The following is a 22,906-nucleotide window of genomic DNA, read 5'->3' on the forward strand; positions in this document are numbered from 1 at the left end:
GGACTTTTTTTTTCGGGGGCGGTGGATATTTTTGGACGTGGCTTTTGCAGTGCAAATAAAAAAATTACACGTTATATTTTTCAGCCTTGTGCCTGTTGTATTCTGACAGAAATGCTTGTTAAATGTGTTAAGTGCACATAGATTAACGTGAGGCAAGTGTTGATTTATGAACCAATATTGTGTGGCTTGTTCACCTAATGAACCGGAGGCATGATGTACTGGACTTAACCTGGAACACCCTTTATGTTCTTCAATGCAGGGTTCGTACGGTCATGGAAAACCTGGAAAAGTCAAAATGGTCATTTCCAGGCCTGGAAAAGTCATGGAAAGAAATAAAATCCTAAAAGTTTTGGAAAAGTCATGGAAATTTGTTATATTTCTATGGTCATGTGGTTCATTTAAGATTACGTTTGAAATCATTCATATGGTTTTAAAGAGACGCAGGACGCTCTGATACTCGCAGCGCAAATAATTCGCACCGCGGCGGTGTAAACGCGCCTTAACTGAAAAGTTTGGTAGCTCAGGAATCATCCAGTGTCAGGGAAGTGTAGATTTAACCGTGGTCGACAAACAAAGACCCGGAACGAGCAGAATGTAAGTAATGTGGAGGCGGAACATTATATATTTTAAACATGGGAGAGCGGCATTAACGAGCCGTGCTATAGGAAGCAGACATCACTGCGCCGCTGCTAGCGAAGCTACTACAGAAACCCCATCAGAGGGCGACTGCTAGCGAAGCCACCATGCCGAGCAGCACGTCTCTCTCTTCGGCCACCGGCGCTGTACGCGACACCGACATTGTCCGACGTGCACTGCCCGTCTGCCAGCAGCAGTTCCAAGTTGTAAATGTGGTGTAAATTTGTGGATTTAGCCCATGTGAGAAATCAAAAGTATCTTGAGCTTGCTTTGTGATTAAGTATTTATTACTAACTAGAATATAGAAAAAGGATAAAGAATACAGAAATCATCAGCACAAGTCGTAAGCACAGACAGAAGTCAAATGACTACAATTCAGCTGAAAAGGGGCAGATGTTCCTTCCCCCAAAAGGAGCAGGAAGATCTGACAAAGTTGAAGAGGAGAACAGGAGCTTATGTACATTTCAGGGAGGTTTGTGCTGCCTTAGCACAGGAGAGCCCACCCCTCAAGAGGAGTGTTGGAAAAGTACCAGATGATGTAGGGGTGACCCCGTGACCCTCCCTTTATGGACCCAGACAATCAACAACATCTAAAAGGTCAGTCAGGGCACGTATGATTTCATCTGTGTCTTATCTCACCCTGGACTGCCTTAAGTCACCGGCTCACATCAAAGGTCACATTCCTGAGAGCCTCACCCCACGAAGGCTCAACAATTTTCCCCCAACATCCCTCTCTTTTTGTCATTTTTGACAATCCGGAATCAACTTAAGAAACTCTAAACAACAACTAAACCACAATTAAGAAAGAAAATGAACTACAAGCAACAACAAAGAAGACGCTTAGAACATACATCAGTGGTGTAAATTCACGAAGATTCAGAACATCACATCATTAACTTCTAGGTACTTTGAGAACTCTTGCTAAACATTAACACATACATGCTGTCTAGTTACACACAATCCTCACCCTCATCATCACTGTCAGAGCTATACGGATAGGGTGGAGTCCATTCCTGAACCGGACACCGTATAGTAGTACTTGTGTGTTCAACTGATACATGAGTACTAACAACCTTCCTTACAAAGAGCTTTAAAACAGTTACAATTAGGGTTATAACAATTACAGACAGATTGATGCCCCCTAATTCCCATAGCAGTTCCTTGAAAAGAGAAGGTCCCTATAATCCAACAAATGCCTGTATTTCCCCAAACGGATTCCAGCCGTGGTCCTGCAATTCCTTAATGCCTTGCTCGGTGTCTGCCACCACATCATAAACTGAAGATGTTGCATCGGAGATGTAAGCGCACATACAGTGTTGATTATCTTGCATACCCAGTCTTGTGAGGCCAGAACGAGGTCCAGAGCCATTCTATTTTGTAGTACCATGTATTTGATGTCATTTATTTCCTTTTGCTTTTCGGAAAGTGCTATTCATCTGTCTTTCCAGTATTGTTGAGACTGCCATTATTTCCTCTTGGCTTCTGTAGGTGCCATAGGATGGTATAAGTATGCTCAAAATCCTTGAACCTAGTGAAATGGCGCGTTTATGACGTACATGGAAGTTCCTTGGAGTCAGCTTGTCTAATTAGGGGTATAAGATATGCTACATAGCATTTCCCAGTAACTGACCTTTTACGAAGGTTCCCTACGACCGGAACACAGCTGTAAGCGATGTTGCCACAAACTAAATACACCTTTCCCAGTAATGCGAGGTCTTTAGACTCCGTGGCAAAGCTGATAATATCATTACTCACGAATCGATGAGATAGCCCAGGCCAACCCATGACACCCCAGTCGGCTTCCGTGAATGGAACAGGAACCCACATAGGTGCTCTAGATGAAATGGGCATATGCTGATATATCCAACAATTAGAGACATTCCTTTCATTAATAGTCAACGCAATATTGTCATGCTCGTACGGTGGTGTTCGGTTTGGAAGTTCTTAACGTTAGGCTTACTTGCACGCATACTGCCAATCTAACCGAGTGAAATGGGCCAGTTCTGTTGCACAGTCTGCAGGTTGAGCGCACCAGAATGGGTATTTCCAACTCGTGTCATATTTAGGCTTTAGAGTCACAGAGCAAGTGTCGTTTGTCTGACACTTGCTCCTAAATTCCTCCGAGTCCAGGTCTGACCAGCGACCAGGGCTGTAGTTGTTGGAGCCATTCTGAATACTGCAATGGGATGGCGCTGTTTTTGGCCACCAGCCTATTTAACACCAGGGCTAATTAGTGCAGGTGTGGCGCACAGCGAGGCAGATAACTTTTGACCGTGAGGCACGGCGGATTGGGAATTGAATTGTTTGTTATTTTTGTTATAAATAAATGGATTGACATATCCGATGTTAAGTTCAGAAGTTTTTGAAAGTAAGTTATTTTTATTTTAAGACACAAACAATTCGCCGGAAAACACGAGTACAAAACAACTTAAATGTGCGCCAACAATTAGTCAAAAGCTTGGCTCAGTATGAGAAAAAGACCGATCAAGTTTAGACGGCACGATCCTTGTGCTGTTTGAGCACCTTGTCTTCGACGGCGATCGGCTGAATGGAAACGCTGTCGCGTGCTTTGGATGTAGCGTTAGTCGTATTCTACGGGCGCAGCGCGTCTCACATTGGACAGTGGAGCAAACCACGCAGCCACGGGCGGAGATCGGTGATCGGTAGCGGGGATCGGCGGCGGAGGACGGTGACCGGTAGCGGGGATCGGCGGAGGAGGACGGTGACCGGTAGCGGGGATTGGTAGAGGAGGACGGTGAAACTACGCTGGAGCCTCACAGTGGATAGTGAGGCAGTCCGAACTCGGTCACGACGGAGGTTGGTGAGCGTTCTCACATTGGTCAGTGAGGATTGGACACTACGTCACCAAGTGAAGAAAAGTTGGTTGGACCTGGAACGAGCCGCGAGGTATGAGCAGTTAACACACACGAGTAAGAAGGAATGAAGCAGAGCTGCCTGCAGTTATTAAAGTGTAAACGGCAGGACTAACGAGAACACAATGGACGGACATTTGGTTTATCGACATTGACATTTTCCAACGAGGACTTGAAATAAGAGACATTTGGGTTTGCAAGAAAATGAAAGTGTTAATGGTTTGTTTTTTATTCTGATGCTCGTTTTCATGATATTGTGAAATATTGCTGTTTCTGGGTGGTTGACTGGAAAACAAGGTAAAATGGATGAAGATCATCAAGGTAGTGAGGTAACAAATGTGTCAGATGACTTACAAAAGGTTAATGAGGATGAAGCCTCTGTGAAAAAAAGGTCTGTAAAATTGACACAAAAAGTACTGCTTTCCAAACTAGGTGGCTTAGAGACACTAAGGAAATCCAAGTTAAGTAAAGCTGCCAATATAAAAAAAACTGTTCAAGGGTTAATGTGTCAGTCTGGTTATGAAGCTGAAATAAAAGGTAGCTTCAGCAAATATCAAGCCTTGATTAAAGACGCAAAAGTTGCACATAACCAACTGCTTGAGTTTCTACCCGTAGATGAAAAGGAAAGGCATGAAACCTGGTTCAAAGCAAAGCTGTTAAGTGTGAACGAATTTCGCCATTGCGTAGAAAATCGTTTTAAGGGTGCAAATAATGGTACTACTGAAACCGTTGCCCTTGAGGATGATATAAAGCCAACGGATAGTGTATCAAATGTTGGTACATCATCATGCACTAAAAGCCGTACCAGTGAAAGATCAAGTCGATCAAGCAAAGCTGTATTGGAAGTTGCACACGCGCAAGCAAAGGCCAGGAAAGCTGCACTCATAGCACGTCCAGCAGCGTTAAAAATGAAACATGAATTGGAAAGGGAGGTGGAATCAATAAGGAAAAAACTGGAACAGGTGGGAATGGATGCTGAGATTGAAGCCTCAGATGCAGAATTGGCAGTACTGCAAACATTTTCAGATCAGGATGGTATGGAGTCGTACATTGAGAAGCAAAAATCAAAAGAAAGCCCTAACATTTCTGAGGCGAAGTTTGAAAAATCTACAAGATGAGTAATAAAGGTTTATCTACTGCTAATGTTGCACATGCAGTTGATGACAATTCTACACAACAGATTCTGCAAAGGCAAAATGAAATATCCGAGCTCCTCTTACAACAACACAAAGCAAGCCAACTGCCACCTAGACAACTACCTGTTTTCGAAGGTGACCCATTGAAGTTCAAAATGTTCATGCAAGCTTTTAAGCATTGTGTGGAGGAGAAAGCTGCATCTAAAGGGGATTGCATGTATTTTTTGGAAAGGTACACCAGGGGGCGTCCTCACGACCTTGTGCAAAGCTGTTTACATATGAGTGCGGAGAGAGGTTTTGAAACAGCTAAAGCTCTCCTACGGGAACACTTCGGCAATGAAACAAAGATTACAGCAGCATATATGGAAAAGGTTCTCAACTGGCCTGTGGTGAAGCCTGAAGGTGTTTTGTTTCTACAGGACTATGCATTATTTCTACGTGGATGCTATAATGCAATGTCGGATTTGGAGGACATGAAAGAGCTGGACTTGCCGGCTAACCTCAAAACTATTGTTTCAAAACTTCCTTTTAAGTTGAGGGAAAAATTTAGAAGTTCTGCTTGCGGTATTCGGGAGCGACAACTCCGCAAACCTAACTTTAAAGACGTTGTACACTTTGTGGAATATGAAGTAAAAATCTTGTCTGATCCTATTTTTGGTGATATTCAATCTACTGAAAGAGAGAGGCAGGTTAAAAGGGATGTGTATACAGCCAAGCCTAGGTCGAAGCAAGGTAACTTTGCTACAAACGTCTGTGCTGTTAGCAAAGTGCAACGCAGGGACACACAAGAAGGTAAACACAGGGAGAGCAACATCGGCATCAATTGTTTATTCTGTTTGCAAGATCACAGTCTGGATGAATGTCAACAACTTGCAAAAAACAAACATCGTGAAAAGATCAACTTCTTAAAGGAAAAGGGAGTATGTTTTGGGTGTCTCAACATTGGGCATTTGAGCAAAAATTGCGATAAGCGGAAAACCTGTGAAAAATGCAAACAGAGCCATCCAACAGCTTTACACATTCACGTCAAACAAGTGGACAAATCGATGAACAGCAGTGGCATCTATCCCAAGGAACCTAAACCAGCTGTAAACCATACGCTTGTGTCAGCTCAGACATTTGGGAGCCAGACCGGGGCCGGTGGTAGTGGAATGCTCTCCATCCTGCCAGTTCAGGTAAAAGCACAAAAGGGCAACAAGGTCATTCAGACTTATGCTTTTCTGGACAATGGCTCGACATCCACATTCTGCTCTGAAGCTCTTATGCGTAGACTTAATCTTACTGGAACAAAGTCAAAAATAGGTTTGTTAACGATGAGCCCAAAGACATCAGTGTCAACATACATTGTGAATGGACTTGAAGTAGCTAGCCTTAATGGAACAAGGTACTACAGTCTTCCAAATGTTTACACACAGAAAAAGATGCCAGTTGACAGAGCAAACATCATAAAACCAGAGGACATATCACAGTGGCCTTACCTTGATCACATTGAAATCCCTGAAATTGATGCTACCGTGGAGTTATTAATAGGTACTAATGCTTCAAAGTTGCTAGAACCATGGGAAATTGTGAATAGCCAAGGTGAGGGTCCTTTTGCTGTTAAAACCCTATTAGGGTGGGTGATCAATGGCTTAGGAAAGGATTCCAAAGACAATAGGAATGGCATTGGCTATCCTTCTGTTTCTGTAAACAGATTATCTGTAGAATCACTTCAGCTGTTATTGGAGAAGCAGTACCAAAGTGACTTCAATGAGAAAATCGCCGACGACAATGAAGAAATGTCAAGGCAAGAAGATTCATTAAAATAATGGATCAATCTGTAAAGTTAAAGGACGGACATTACAGTTTAAAGCTGCCATTTAAAGCCCAAGAGGTAACTTTGCCAAACAACCGTTGTATTGCTCAACAGCGTCTCATTGGACTAAGAAGGAAAATGGAAAGAAATGAGAAATTCCACCAAGAATACACAAGCTTTCTTGAAAATGTCATCAGTAGTGGCTATGCAGAAATGGTACCACAGGATGAATTGCGTTGTGGAGAAGAAAACCTGTTCTATATACCTCATCATGGAGTATATCACCCACGGAAGGGCAAGTTGCGAGTTGTCTTCGACTGTGGAGCTAAGTTTAAAGGAACTTCTTTGAACGAACAACTTCTGCAGGGTCCGAACCTTACAAGTTCCTTAATAGGAGTGTTTCTACGATTCAGACAAGAACCAGTTGCTTTTATGTCTGATGTGAAGTCTATGTTCTATCAAGTTAGAGTGGCCGACGAAGACAAAGACTTTCTAAGGTTCCTGTGGTGGCCTAATGGAGATCTGCACAAGCAAGTTGAAGAATATAGAATGACTGTACATCTCTTTGGAGCAGTGTCGTCGCCTAGTTGTGCATGTTATGCTCTAAGGAAGACAGCAGAGGACAGTCGGAATGGGTTTTCGGAGGAGGATGATCCAGAGGTCAAAGTGGAAATCTCCACAAACGCAATAACCATTCAAGAGGATAATGCAACGAGCCAACTCATCACCTATTTCTCTGACTGGAAAAGGTTGAAAGTCGCAGTTGCATGGTTGCTGTTGGTCAAAGGGACTCTATTGGAGTTGAGTCAAAGAAGGAAGCAACTTGTGAAAGATGGAATGGCTAATCTTGATGTTGACAGAAAAATGTTGGAAGCCAGAAGGTTGTTCAAACGAGAACGTGTATCAACGGAGGATCTATTAGCAGCAGAAAACGCTATCCTTCAGTTCTGTCAGAGGGAAAGATTTGACACTGAGATTTGTGCACTAAAGACAGGAAAACCTGTAAAAGGGTGTAGCCCTATCTACAAGCTGAATCCTGTCTTAGAGGAAGGACTGGTAAGAGTTGGTGGAAGATTGTCCAGGACTGCAATGCCCGAAGAGAGCAAACATCCAGTCATCCTGTGTAAAGATCAGCACATCTCCATGTTAATTCTTAAAAATATTCATGAACAGACAAGACACGGTGGGAGAAATTACATCCTTTCCAAATTGAGAGAGAAGTTCTGGGTCACTCATGCCAATGCAGCAGCAAGGAAAATCTTGTCAAATTGTCCTTTTTGCAGACGTCACCAAGGAAAATTGTGTGATCAAAAGATGTCGGATCTTCCCAAAGAGAGGATTACTCCAGACTTCCCTCCATTTACTAACGTGGGCGTGGACTATTTTGGGCCTATTGAGGTAAAACAAGGACGTTCTTATGTGAAACGTTATGGAGTTATCTTTACATGCATGGCCAGCAGGGCAATTCATTTAGAAGTGGCACACTCGTTAGACACAGACTCCTTCATCAGTGCTATTCGTCGATTCATATGCCGAAGAGGACCCGTGACACACTTTCGCTCAGACAATGGCACAAATTTCACAGGTGCAGAAAAGGAACTAAAAAGAGCAATTGCAGATTTAAACCACAGATCAATTGAGAAGGCTTTAATTCATGACAATATCAAGTGGACGTTCAACCCACCTGCAGCTTCCCATCATGGCGGTGCTTGGGAAAGCATGATCAGACTGGTCAGGAAGGTCTTGGTATCTGTTTTACATCTACAGACTCTAACTGATGAAACATTAGTCACAGTCTTATGCGAAGCCGAAGCAATCTTGAATGACCGACCAATTACGAGAGTTTCTGAGGATCCTAATGATTTAGAGCCACTAACACCTAATCATCTTCTTACTTTGAAAAGAATACCAGTTTTGCCTCCAGGTCTGTTTGATCAAAAGGACCAGTACGTAAGACGAAGATGGAAACAGGCTCAGTATCTTTCCGATTTGTTCTGGAAAAGGTGGACGAAAGAGTATCTTGCAACGCTACAGGAAAGACAAAAGTGGAACAAAACACAACGTAATCTTATGGAAGGAGATATTGTTTTGATTGCAGATGCTACAGCACCACGAAATTCTTGGATGATTGGAAGGATTATTAAATCCTTTCCAGACAAATCAGGCATAGTTAGATCTGTGCAAATCAAAACCAAAACAAATGTAATTGAAAGACCAGTGACAAAACTAGGACTATTGGTAGAACAGTCAATGTAAAAGTAAAACAAATGCACCAAAAGAGGGTTGATTTGCTTTTGTTTATTATTTTTGTTTGCAAACGTTGTTTTCGTTGTATGAATGTCTCCATACATGAATTGTTTATAATTGTCATGTCTTGAAGTGCCATGAACAATTAGGGGCCGGTTGTGTTGGAGCCATTCTGAATACTGCAATGGGATGGCGCTGTTTTTGGCCACCAGCCTATTTAACACCAGGCTAATTAGTGCAGGTGTGGCGCACAGCGAGGCAGATAACTTTTGACCGTGAGGCACGGCGGATTGGGAATTGAATTGTTTGTTATTTTTGTTATAAATAAATGGATTGACATATCCGATGTTAAGTTCAGAAGTTTTTGAAAGTAAGTTATTTTTATTTTAAGACACAAACAATTCGCCGGAAAACACGAGTACAAAACAACTTAAATGTGCGCCAACAGTAGTGGAGGGTAAACGCACGTAAACGCCGTTTACGCACCTCTGGAATTTGGAAATAGCGTTTACGCACCTATAAATAGCGTTTACGCACCCTTAAGTGGCGTTTACGCACCTCAAAGTTCCCTGCGCCTTGTATTCTTCCGTTGGAATAATCCAAAATAAACTTGGTGTACAGTAATCCCTCGTTTATCGCGGGGGTTACGTTCCGAAAATGACCCGCGATAAGTGAAATCCGCGAAATAGAAAACTTTTTTTTTTTTTACAATTAGCAACTATTACATGTATACAAATACAGTGACTCGCGTGTAGGCCGTTTCACTGCTCTTCAGACTGGGCCGCTGCATCCTGACTGCGCTCTGCAGTGTTCTCTTCTTCTGAAGCCCGCGGTGCAGGTGTGTTTGTTCGGGAGAAGAACATAGTGATAGGCAGCTGTTGTCGCTCTTTTTTCTTCTTTGCAAAAAGATCCTTGTACACCGACATGCCACCATCGATTACGTTGGAGAACTGTAATGAACGGCTCGGGAGTGAGTTTTTAGCGAATCAGAATGCAGAGCACAATGCACCAAAAAAAAAAAAAATGCAATATGAAAATCCGCGAAATAGCGAATCCGCGATAAGTGAACCGCGAAGTGGCGAGGGATCACTGTAATTTTAAAACAGCTAAGACTACGTTTCCTATTCATCTGCGCTGTATTACGGTCTGTGAGCATCCAATCAGTGCCTTGCGGCTGCAGCAGCGACACCAATCAGGATTCAGGAGGTGTGTAAACATACACGCTGTGGATCAGCCCAGTGGTCCCCAACCTTTTTTACCTCACGGACCGGTTTCATGTCAGACAATATTTCGCAGACCGGTCGAGAAGGTCCGGCGGGGGGGCGGGTGGGGGTGTAGTAGTCGTTGCGGGCGGAACGACCGACGGGGAGGGGGGGGGGGGGTTAGTAGTCGCGCGCTCTGTGTTCGCTGGTCGTGCACGGTAAAAGGACAAGAAAAACGCCTGGTGACGCGTAGATTAGAAAACAAGTCAGTTCTCAATGTGAAAAGAAACATGCTGTATAGGCTATAGGCGACATAGGTAGTACATGAGTGTTCCTTTAACTCATGTTGTCAGTGTAATTGACAGGCTGCTTAACTGGTTAACTCTTAAATTCAACATATTTTTTCAGGCAGTGAGAGGACAGGCAATGATGCAGAGAGCACAGGGAGAGGAGAAACACCAGGTCCAATAGAGAGAGGAGAAGCACAGAGGAGCCATGAACCCCAGAACACGCGTTCTATATGACTTTTACTGATAACATAATGCAATATAGCCAGGACAGCCTTACAGAGTCGCAACGCTTTGTGTTGCGTTGCTTTGCATCGCGTCGAGGTCTGTATGATCACAAAATTCAGAGTTTACCCATCTCTAATTTTACCACTACAGCACTGCCAGCGACCTAAGTGCGGCGTGCTCAGCCGTAACATGTAAGCTTTACAACCCTCCTTCTGAGTCCCCCCTCTCGGACAATTGAGAGAGATCGACCCTCGCCTCCAAGTTGCTTTAGTGGGGGCTGTTCTGGCCTGCGGGAAGTCAGGGCCTGTGGTTTAACGGCCTCGTAAATTATTTCAGGTGGTACTGTTTTAGGCTGTGTCTCGCTGACAGGCTGGTAAGTTCTTTTGCACGTCTCCCTCCAGTTGCTGGAGCCAGTGTGGGCTGGTATCTCCTGACACGATCGTGGTTTACTGCACCAGAATGGTGGATCTTCTAACCCAAATCTTCCGTGCACCCACACAGTACATATTCTTCTCCCAACCCGGCAACACACACAATTTCATTTACGTGACTTTCTATTTTAACCCATGCATCATGTTCGATTGTGTAGAGTAAACACTCTGTCTCGTCGCATTGTTTTGCTGGACAGTGGAAACTTCCTGAAATCCTCTATTGGAGAAGTGGAGAAGGCTGGAATCCGTGATGTTCACATAAGGAGGTTGTAGTTCATTGATCGTGAGGGGAATCAGCACAAATGTGGCCAGCGTCAGTGATATGCACATGTTCATTCTCAGGCTCCAACCATGCTTCCTAAGTGTTCTTTGGCGCTGGAGATCTGTCTTTTATCACTGTTCTCCGGGTGGCTGCTGTCCTTGCTGTCTCTGCCGTCTCTGCCATCTCTACCGAGCCCGTTGTTGTCCTGGAACCCTGCAGTGGGGGAGGGCTCTCCACCCTACAACCCCTTAACCGGAACCAGATGTAGGTGCTCCTTCGCCTCCTGGATCCGGGATGCGTTTGCAGTGGCTGGTGTGAACCCACGTCGCTTTCCCTTCCACCTTAACTGCCGTCTCCGTGGTCAGGAGTACTTGGAAGGGCCCTGAGTAGCGTCTCTGCTTCCAGTGCTTTCTCCAGTGATCCTTAATGAGGACCCAGTCTCCTGGTTTCAGGTGGTGCTGCATTGCTGTAGCTGTGGATGGAACGCCGCTTTCACCTCTCCGTGCAGTGCTGAGAGTGAAGGGGAGAGGTTAGCACAATATCTCAGCATGCTCATTTATAGCAGTGCACATCCCCCCTTTGCCCACGTGATCTTTTCCGTGAGACAACTTAGCATAAATGTGGAAGAGAGCACGTGGCAAACAGGGCCTACTGTCCGGCCCTGTCCAGATTCCGTCCCTCAAGAATGGCACCAGATCGTTTCCACAGGGAACGCTTCTGTGCACCGGCAAGAGGCTGAAGTGTGGAAAGATCGGCATAAGGACTAGGATCGGTCGTGTGGAAAGCATTTGAGCCAGGGGGAAAAGGAAGCCCTGTGAGGCTGCCTCCTTTGCCGCCGCATCCGCGCCCCTGTTTCCTACAGATACAGGGTCAAGAGAAGAGGTGTGAGCTTCATGTTTAATGACTGCAATGGCTCTGGGTAGTAAAATGGCATCCAGAAAAGCCGACACAAGGGTATGATGTGCAAAAGGCTTGCCAGATGACGTAAGAAACCCCCTGTGTCTCTAAAGAGCTCCGCACCAAAAGAATAACGTGAATCAGTGAAGATGTTAATTGTTCTACCTTCAGCTGTCTTACCTGCCTCGGCAAGTGCAATCAACTCTACCGCCTGTGCTGAGAAGTGTGAAGGAAGCCTGCCACTAACAAGTGTGCTGTGTGATGTAACCACTGAAAACCCAACCTGACCGCTGCCCGTGTCTGGTGAGCGAGAAGCGGAGGCGTCTACAAACAGCTCAAGATCTGCATTGGGAAGAGGTGTGTCCAACAGATCAGGCCTTGGTATGCATGTCTGCTGCAAGACTTCGACACAGTCATGAAGCTCTCTGTCATCTGCAGTTGGAAGAAGTGTAGATGGGTTAAGGACATTGCATCATTTGACAATTACGTTATATTGTAGGATACCTGAACCATCTCTGAGCAGAGAGGTGAGAAGTCTTCTAGGCATATAAGATATGAGAGACAGTAAGTGGGACCATAAGTGGGACATCACAGAAGCCCACAATGTCACATGATGCTAAAATGTCTCTCTCAGCTGCTGCCACTGCTCGCAAACAGAGAGGAAGACCCGAAGCAACAGGGTCAAGTTTTGAGGAGAAGTAGGCAACAGGCCTAAGTTGTCCTCCATGAAGATGACACAAAACTGATGTCATGTAACAGTCCTTCTGGTCTATGAAGTGAGTCTACGGTAAGTCAGGTCTCAGCAGGCCCAGATTCGGGGCCTGTGATAAGGAAGTCTTTAAGTCCTGAAAAGCCTTTTCAGCTTCAGTAGTCCAAGTCAGTTTGTCATGCGCGCTGAGGCCTTTACCGTGGACCATGAACGAGAGAGGTGCCTCTCTTTCTGAATAATTAGGGATCCACTGTCTACAGTATGAAATCATCCCCAAATAACTCATCATTCGTTTTTCTTTTTCTTTTTTTTGTTTGTTTTTGGTACCAATTGAATTGCCCCAATACGTTTGGGAGAGAGGGATTTTGCCCTCAGCTGTGATCACATGTCCCAGATAAGTCACTTGCTCTAGAGCAAATTTAAGTTTTTGTAGGCAAGCCTTATGTCTGTTCTCTGCCAAATGTTTAAGTAGCGAAATTGTATCAATTTTACAAGCCTCCTTTGATGGGCTGCAAATCATCATATCAGCCACATAATTTAGATGGGCCGACCCTGCAGGGAGTTATAAATTATGTAGATGTTCCTAAGCGCTTCTGTGGAATACACCTGACTTCCGTGGTTACCCACTGGACATCCTATCCATTTATAGCCACGCCCAATAAAGAAAAAAAACAAACCAATTTATGTCTTCTTGTTTGGGAGGCTATACAAGTCTGCGTGTTGTGTGCATTCCTCAACGAGCTCTACTGTTCTGTGTACACTTACTCGTGTGATCAACGTAGTGCGATCTACATTACCACTAGCGCTATACTCTTCATGAGGATCCTCTGCACCCGGTCTGAACTTTAGGCCGAGACGCTGTTGCAACCATGGACCAAGATCCTGTATCCCAGTGAGATGGTTTAGCCAATGAAATGTGGAGTAGAATCAAGGAACACCTTTTTTTTCCCTTTGGGAAGGAGAGAGAGATACAGACACCGCAGCAGCCTCCTCTGACCAATACACATACTTCAACCATAATCTCTCTTTCTCCAACTTTTGGTCATGCTGTACCTCCGCATACCTTCTATCTCGCCCTGTGCTTACACAGGATGTGCAATGTAATGACTGTTCATGCATGTTTTTTCCTTTTTTTTTTTTTTTTAAGGTGCCATCTGATGTTGAGCTCAAACACAATGCCAAATGCTCTTGAGTCAACTACAAGTGTTACCGGATGGCAAGAAATCGTCAATGTTGATTATAGGAATTTCTGAATATAACTCGACATGCAATCTAAGATGTGTGTGTGTGCAGTTGTGTTAGCTATTTGTTCCGTTTATGAGTGTGTGTAGGGTGTGTTACTTTCTCCTCCGTGATGGGGTGCTCCGGCTCTGGGGTCCGCCCCTCCCTCTGCCTCCCTCAGTTAGACGTGTGATGTGTCTCATCCTCATGTGCTCAGGACACTCTGCTCGCCAATGTCCTTGTTGTCCACAATTGTAACACACGTTTGGATCATAACTCCCGTAAGTCCGATCTGCCTCTGCCACGATCTCTTCCATAACCTCTTCCTCTTCCACGTTGGCCTTGGGCAAATTGTTGGCACTGCAAGCACGTAAACATCGCATACTGAGCCTTTTCAAAACCTTTTAGTTTGTCCTCTTTCTTGTGTAACTCATCTTCAGTGTGTTCAGCGTGCTGAAGGATGTCTGCAAGAGCACACGTTTTCCAGGTTACACATGATTTTTTCACGATTTGTTTAAGTTCAGGTCTCATTCTGCTTATAAAATGTTCTTTCAGATGGACTTCATATGGCATCAGGGGCTGTTCCCCATTGGATCAGGTCGCTTAAGGCCACTGTGGGTGTCAAAAGCTGTCATCAGGCGTGCCAGGAATGAGCTGCATGTTTCTTGTGGCCCTTGTGTCATAGAGGTGACGGTGGGGAGGTTCAGTCTCAGAGGAAATTGTTCTTTTACCAACACAATGAGAGCATCTACAGCACTTCTAATGTCCACATCTGTGCCGTGCTCACAATCAGGATCTTTAAGGCGAGCAGCCATTCTTGTGGTGTTGAACACACTCTGAACCTTGTGATAGTCATGTTTCAGAAGTCTGCACATCACACGCTGCAGCTCTGACATTCTAGGATGGTATTCTCTGACAAATTGCTGAAGATCAGTCTCCCACTTAGCAAGGACTGCAGACGGGGCTTTTTGCCTTGGTCACATCGGCATCTGACCAGGGTCTGAGAACCAGCATCGGCCCTTGCGCCCCCTCCACTGGAAAAGAAGCTGCAGGATCGAACAACGTCTTTTTTTCTTCTCTGAGCAAGACCCGTCTTTGTTGAGCCTGCGAGCGGGTCACAGTAGGTGAAAAGGTCGTCTGGCTGGTGCTGGAGGTTGAATCTGGCTTCCCTCCTGGTGGGCTGTTGTCAAGCCGAGGAAAGTTTGCTTGTGCTGCTTCCTGCTGAGGAGACTGTGGGCTCATGAAGGCGGGAGCTGGAGGAGCAGTGAGGGGAGGGGGGGGGTCCAGATCCGTGTCCACCAATCTCCTCAGGAACTCATAAAAACAAGGATAAAGTGTTTTGGGGTTAGAAGGGGTACACATTTCAGAACCTTATGTAGGATCTTTGGTCTTTAATGAATTAAATGCTACCAACCTCTGTCTCTCCCTTCTCTCCGACTCATACTTCCACAGCTTGAAAGCTTCCCAATCTGCCTTACATACCACATTCTTCTTCTGCTTTCTTCTCGACAGGCCTGCATGCTGAGCTGCATCGTTCTTCTCCTTTTCCCTCAGTTGCAATTCCAACTGTTCCAATTGATTCTCACTCAAAACTCCCCTTTGAAGGAAACCCCAATTCAACCCATTTTTGTATTTGATTCAAACTGCCAGGATAACGCTCTGACATAAATTTACACCATAGTGGCAGAATATTAGTCTCATGGTTTTCAACATTGTTTTGTGTTTATTTTATGCTGCAATGCGTCAACATAATATACAATTACTACATTCTGTCACACAGCAGATAAACGATATGCTCTTGTGCCTAATGCAGCTCTTCTGTGTTGCACCTACTGCAATCACGACGTCAATACATGGAGACCCACAAGGAGCGTCAATCCAACATAAATGCGTTCAATACAAGTTACATATCTTTAGTTCCTGCACAATGACCATAAAAAGAAAAAAAGTCATGGAAAAGTCATGGAAATCCACTGGTCAAAATGTGTATGAACCCTGTCAATGTGTTATCAAGGGTCTTTGGGTGGGGACAGGAAGTGGCAACCAGTTAGGACAAATAACAGAAAGAGTCAGTAGTTTGCTCACAAGCTACTGACAGGAAGAAAAAAAACGTTTAATGCTTTTAAATGCTTTTAAACCTCATCACATAACATGCTGCAGTTTGTCATCCGATCCGCATTTTAAAGTGAAAAGCTGAATACGCAGTCAAAGCTCCTCTACATTTGAAACATTTTTCATGGTCTGGAATGTCGTTGTCTGACTCACATTATGTTAAACACTGAGACACCTGTTAGTTGAGAATATGCACTATAATGGATTGAATAGTACACAGGGTGCGTTGTTTGGTGGCCTTGCACACCCACACAGGTGTTTCCACTCACTCCCATATTTAGCCCTCAGGTGGGAGCTGCGAGCTGTCAGTCCGGTGAGAACGCGCCCACGCAGTCTTTGGAAGGGGTCCAATGAAGCACATAAGGGGAAATGTGTTTTCCATGTTTTGTAGAAGACCCTATTTTTTCTCTGTCGAATTGTGATTTTTTTTTTAAGTCACATGTTGTGCAATAAAGGTTTAATTGGAAGGCATATATTGTATGGTAACAATAATTGTTATAATAATAACAATAATAAAGCATATTTGTACAAAATATTCTTTGAAGGCCGCTGAAAATGAACAGACGAGTTCCTTTTCAACGCCCGTGCTGCTAGAGGTCTCGAACAAGTGACCATTTTACAAATCTTTTAAGAACTCCATCTTTTATAATTCAAATATATTCCCTCCTGTTGTATTATTCAACAATCATGGGTGAAAAAAATATACTTCTGTGCCACAGGGCAAGGCTCCCTGACGATGTAGCAAAAGAGATATCTTACAATGTTATTTGCAGCAACAAAATCAAGTGGAAGACACAAGACGTCATCATACGAACGCTGCAGTAGGATAGAGTAAAGAATATTGAGAGAAGTCACTGGCACTGACACACATGGGACAGGTGAGAAGACCTAGAGCCAAAGAGAAATGGTATAACAACAAAAAGCATTTCTCCGTGTCTTGCTTGTTGCCCTGGTTCTGTGTCACTAATCATCCAGCCACACAGACGCAGTGAGTCAGATGACATGATTTTACAGAAAGTAACGCTTCAGAGGAATCAACTTTCTCAACTCGGCGAGCGAACAAGGGAACCGCCAGCAGCTCCACCACCCGGTGCGGCTCTGTGTAATTCAGGGAGCGGAAATCATGCGTTGTGCGTTTCTTTGCCCCTCCTCACCGTCTTTGTTGCACATAATCAGGAGCTGAGGTTCAACAGGCTTATCCCTGAGCAAACAGCCTTTCAGGTGATCTCTCGATTGTTTTGGGGTTTGAGTGTTGTTACGGAGGAAGGAACTAACTATCGGCCGCAAAGGCAGACTGCTTGGAATGGAAGGGATTCAGAGAGTGGCAGGCCGGCTGCCTTTCGGGCCTGATGTAATGTTTATATAGTGGTCAGTACAGCCATTTCCTCCTCCTCCCCGTGCAGACAGGCCCAGTCAAAGGGCACAGATACAGTACACGGGCCAAAGGGGCCATTGCCTGAGTCCCAGCCAAGTGTGTTTCACAATTAAGTATTGCTCTTCACGTGAGAGGTCTGAAAGAGTGCAAAGGAGATTTTCAAAAAACAATAAAGTATCTTGATATTCCCCCTCCCCAAATACCTCAATGTTGATATTGTAGGGTTGACTGTTGATGCTTTAACACAATATTTAAAGGATTGGAAAAGTAGTTAATAACCGGACATTTTTATGCCTTTTTTCTTTTAGCTATAATAAGCTGATATTACTAGCGATTTTACACAAAGTTTATATCTAACACCATAATTAATTCTATGAGGTCTAGAGATGAGAGACAGACTAGCGCTTAATGGAGGGAGGACGCGCAGGTGGGAGGAGCTGAGTCCCAGGGGATGAATAAAAAAATGACGTCCATTTGCTGAACTTTGGTATTCCAAGGGCAGTACTTCCCAAATGGGACTCTGAGTTTGTGTTATTTGCCAAGGGCAATAAAACATTTGGGAATCATAGCTCAGAGAAATCACATTCCCAGAGGTCAGACTAACATGAATATTTGTATGAAAACATGAGATTGTCATAATTGGATTTCCCTCGCTGTTATGTGACCTTTACCATATTCTTGTGGAGGTTGAAGGGGGTTTAGTTTGTCCAATAGCGAGCAGTTTTATAACAGCTGCTTTTGCAAGTTCAAACTCGGGTTCGTTGTGTATCTTTAAGTTTATAGATACCACTAAATTAAAGGGCCTTTCAACTACTAACAACTTAAATATAGCTACACACTAACCACATACAAATATACAGTATCTGTTGTAAAACGTCACTTCTTGGATTGGGATACAAACTCACCACAAGGTCCTATAACTTTGTGGGGCTTTTGATCAGATCCCATGAACTTCATCAGCAGATGGTGTTTTATGGAATTTGAGATGTTCAGTTATCCACGTTATAATGGGCATTTTGAAGTGTGCTTGGAAGCTGAGGTATAAAAGTAATTGCAACTGGTCTTACCAAAAGAAAATACACCGTCTGATCCAACTCGATACAGCAAACTTTGAAGACACAATAACTTGAATCAACCAATAACAAAAAATGTAACTCAATGTGATATAAATGTAACAGCCATGTCCATTTAGTCTCTTTATTTCTCACGCTCTGCTCTGTGCAAACAGTCTTACCCTGATGTCACGTGTCACACCTGTGCTCCTACGGTCTTGATAAGTTCAAATGACCCAAAAAGTTACACAATCGCTTTGTTAGATTAGCTGAGATGCTAGCAAACTTTGCACACCCAGACAAGATGGAGGAAAAATACCATTCTTTCCAAGTCATTCCATACCACCTTGTTATTGTAATTCAATATTTATTATTTTCTTTACTTTGTTTTGTTCTCTATGATCCCTTTAGAAAAGTATCTTGGTGTTTGGCTGCTACATGTTTGACCTTCTAAATACTTTAGCTATTGTTGCGTTCAAAAATGAAGAAACGCCGGACGGACAGAGGTCATCACTGATCAAAAGGTTAAAATCAAATGTATTTAATAAAAGAGATGGCGTTGTGGTAAAAAGAACATCTCAGCTGAGGAGCCGCTGGTCTCAGCAACCAACAGGCCCCAGGTCAGTCCTTTGACCATCCCTAGTGCCCGTCTGTCGCCTCCACCAGCGAACTCGAGAACAATGGTTCCTACAGGTATTTATAACAATGCTTAAAGGTGTGAAAGTCAGTGTCCACACCTCTGGGAGTGGTCTTCTGGTGAGTTCAATGTAACTCGGATTTCGAATGATCCTTAGTCAATATCAGTTGTTGTGCAAGTATTACATGCATGCATTCCAGTTTATTACATTACATCAAATACAATCATAACTGCATCAATATTATTCTATTACAGTTGCAGAGTTACAGTAGTTTTACAATATTGTCATAACTTTATGGATTACACAGTTTCAGAATCATGGCTGTATACTGGTGTACACTATATGCATTTTATTAATTTTATGAACTGGGTCGTATATTTGTTTCTAATATCCTACACTATCATCACATCCTGTTAGCTTAAAGAGCTCGTCTCTTCTCTATCTGCTGCTGGACATTAATTACTTATAATGTGTTTAGAAAAACCAACAAAGACCTCTGCTTGCTTTTATTGCAAAGGTGCTTAAGAATGAACCATGTGTGAAATCTGCAGGCCTTACCCCCCCGCCACTAAGTCCTAAGACCAGGACCAAAACATTTATCTGAGACGTTCATCACTTGACAAGTGACCTCCATCAATACAATCACTCAGCCAAACCATTTCAACTACCTCTTAAAGTAAAACATTTGTGTTTTTTAAATTGAAATATGTTAGCATGTGGCAAAATGTGCGCTAATTTGGATGAGATGTATAATTTGATCACATTTACCTCTATTCACTCAATATCCTCGTCTACGTTAATGCTGTGAGGATGTGTTAGAAGTTGTTGTTCAGTGTCTAATTCAGTGTTTTTCAACCAGTGTGCCGCGGCATACCAGTGCGGCAATACTCCCCTCTGCCTCTGGGTGGCGCTACGCAGCGTAATTAATAGGCAGATTTGCTGAGGCGACAATTTAAAAAAGTGAGATTTAAGGTCGGCGCATGTTTCTGCGTCGTCGCACTCGTTTCACTTCATGGTTCTGCGTGTGTTGCAGAGCAATTCACCGCCAGAACAACAAGCATGGTGACGTGTTTTGTTGAAGACGACCTAGAGAGTCACGTCTATTTATTTATTTGTTTATTTATTTATCATAGACGTTATTGCCCCGTGCATCGCCACTGCTGCTTTTCCTATTTCGGTCATATTTACGCATTTCTTCCGACAAAAGTTCTTCAATCTGCTCCGTTCTCTCGTAAACATTCTTCGTGTTAATAATGGCGGTATCGGGCTATGAAAGCGGAAATGTGAGACTCCGTAAAGGACGTAGTTAGCGGACCAATCGCAGCCTGGTGCGCTGCGGGAGGCTGCGTCGCTTTCGACTCAAGCCTAGAAAAATGTCTCGACACACGCAAGGGGGTCTTGAGTCTGCGTCGCTCTGAAAACGCAGAAGCATAAATCCGGCTTAAGAGATACCTGCGCATAAAGCCTGTGCCATCTTGGCATTAGGATGATGTTAAGTTTAATAAAACACAACAAATAGAACACGCGTTTCCCTGATTTCTTAGAGTATATTATGCTCATGCTGAAACTATGTTTGGGATTGGTTTTCATATCGTTTCCGGTTGTTGGTGTGCCCTGAGATTTTTTCAGTGTCTTAAGTGTGCCTTGACGCAAAAAAGGTTGAAAAACACTGGTCTAATTGGCAGAATATTAGAACAAGATTTATTATAAGTTAAAGATAAATTAATTTAAAAAAAACACTTTGATACTGTACTGTGTGTGCAAAAGCAATGATCCCACTCAAACAATAGTATATTATTAAAATTATTAAATATTGGGACATACTTTTAAAGGTGTAATAGCATTTTGCTTAAGGTAATTTCTGTTTACACTTTTAAAAGTCAATAAAGTTTTATTATGTGATTATTGTATTGAATTCTATTTCCTCATCTAAAACTTAATACAGTAATTGAATCTGTCTATTTAATTCCCTTTAAATTGAATGTTTATCTTTTGAAAATTTGATGTAACGGTATAAATACTAAAACGCTATAATAAGTTGTTTTTTTAGCAAGAAATTAGAATAAATATATTTTGATTGATAAGATTAACCAGGGGTTAGGGGTCGTCGTGGCACAGGGGTTAGAGAACGTGTGCTGGGAAGCACAAGGTTGGTGGTTTGAGTCCAGGCTGCCCCATGTTCCATGTCAAAGTGTCCCTGAGCAAGACACCTAACCCCTAATTGCTCCCCGGGCAAAAATGTGAAAAAGCCATGGGTTTAAAGTGTAATGTAAGTCGCTTTGGATAAAAGCGTCTGCTAAATGACCTGTAGTAACCAAATTGGAGATCTTTGAACTATCCTTTCGAACACAACCAGTGACATGGAGGATCTTTATCACTGTGTGGAATCTCTTATTTTGTAAAAAACATCTTCTATGTTTCGGATGATAAGTGTGAATGTGTCATAAATTGTTGATGGTGAGAAACTCTCCCAGTAACACTCTACCAGGGCAATAGTTTTGAGCGTAGTCACTGTGCCACCCTGCACAAACAGAAGAAGTATTATCAGACATACTTCCTCCTCTAAACATCCCCCCAGTGTTACAGGATTTTTTTCTCCCACCTAATCAGTTAGTTATTTGTTCTCATTTTTTTTAGATGACCGTCAAACGTTCAAATGCCTTGACTTTTGTAAAGGATAAAACACCCAAACGCTCTCTTATATTTTATTTAAAATATCTACTTCCACTGATGACAATGACAACGTGTCTCAACGCACGGTGCGTTCTGACGTTGTCGGCCTTCAACTAGAATACCAGATCATCAAAGAGGACTGAACCCTTGAACTCCTCGTGCACCTCTGTGTGGCATCGCTGTACTTCAGAAAGAAGAATAGAGTCCCAGGGGATTGGGAGGAAGGGAAGGGTCACTGTTGTGAATAGAGAAAGTAAAGTTAAGGAGAGGACGGCGGTCTCCAGGGTGGGCCGAGTGGAAGGGGCAACATTTCAAGCAGAATAGACCTTTTCTTTCTCGGTTTCCTGCTCCGACCTGTTTTGAGTCACTACACCTATTTTGCTCCGCTCTATTGAAAATTGTATAATTATACTTTTTTTTCATTAGCATGACCGTAAGGAAGTACAATACTTTCGAGGCAGTTAATGATTCGCAGTTAATAATTTCCTCTGGCATTAATCTTTGTGTCGAAAAGAACGATGCAAGTCTGAGCGATGATGCCATGTGTTTAATGTTTAGCTGTGCGCTAAACGGACTGAAAGGCAACATGTCCGTGAGCTGCCATGTGACGATCAATGTCCTGCTATCAAGAAGCAGATTATAACGACAGTAGACATGCAGAGTTTGAGTTGTAGGGACATCATGTTGAATGCCTAAGTACGTAATGCATGATTGTTCTCTGACAACACATGTTTGTGGTTGTTTTGGCAGAACAGCACTGCCAACTGCAGTTTATTGTAATTATCGACTTCCCTAATTGAAGTGATATGAACTTCACGGTAATTATTCATTATTAGAAATTCAGTTTTCTAATTATTAATTCCAATTATTAACGTGGTGGTTATTTGCCAGGCAGATTGCTGTAATTTACACATGATATTGTTAAATCTGGGCCCAAAGCATAATTCAATAATTGAATGCCGCATATCTCTGTATAATACTTTGGTTTTGGAAATTAAAGCATATTTGACCCTTCACACGCTAAGGAAACATGACCGGTTTAGCAGTATTATCATTGGTTGCTGATATCCAGTGACATTGAAAAGGTTTTAAACACAATACTTACCTCTGCTGGTGCAATAGATCACCTAAC

Source organism: Gasterosteus aculeatus, chromosome Y (genome assembly GCF_964276395.1).
Source record: "Gasterosteus aculeatus chromosome Y, fGasAcu3.hap1.1, whole genome shotgun sequence".
NCBI lineage: Eukaryota > Metazoa > Chordata > Actinopteri > Perciformes > Gasterosteidae > Gasterosteus > Gasterosteus aculeatus.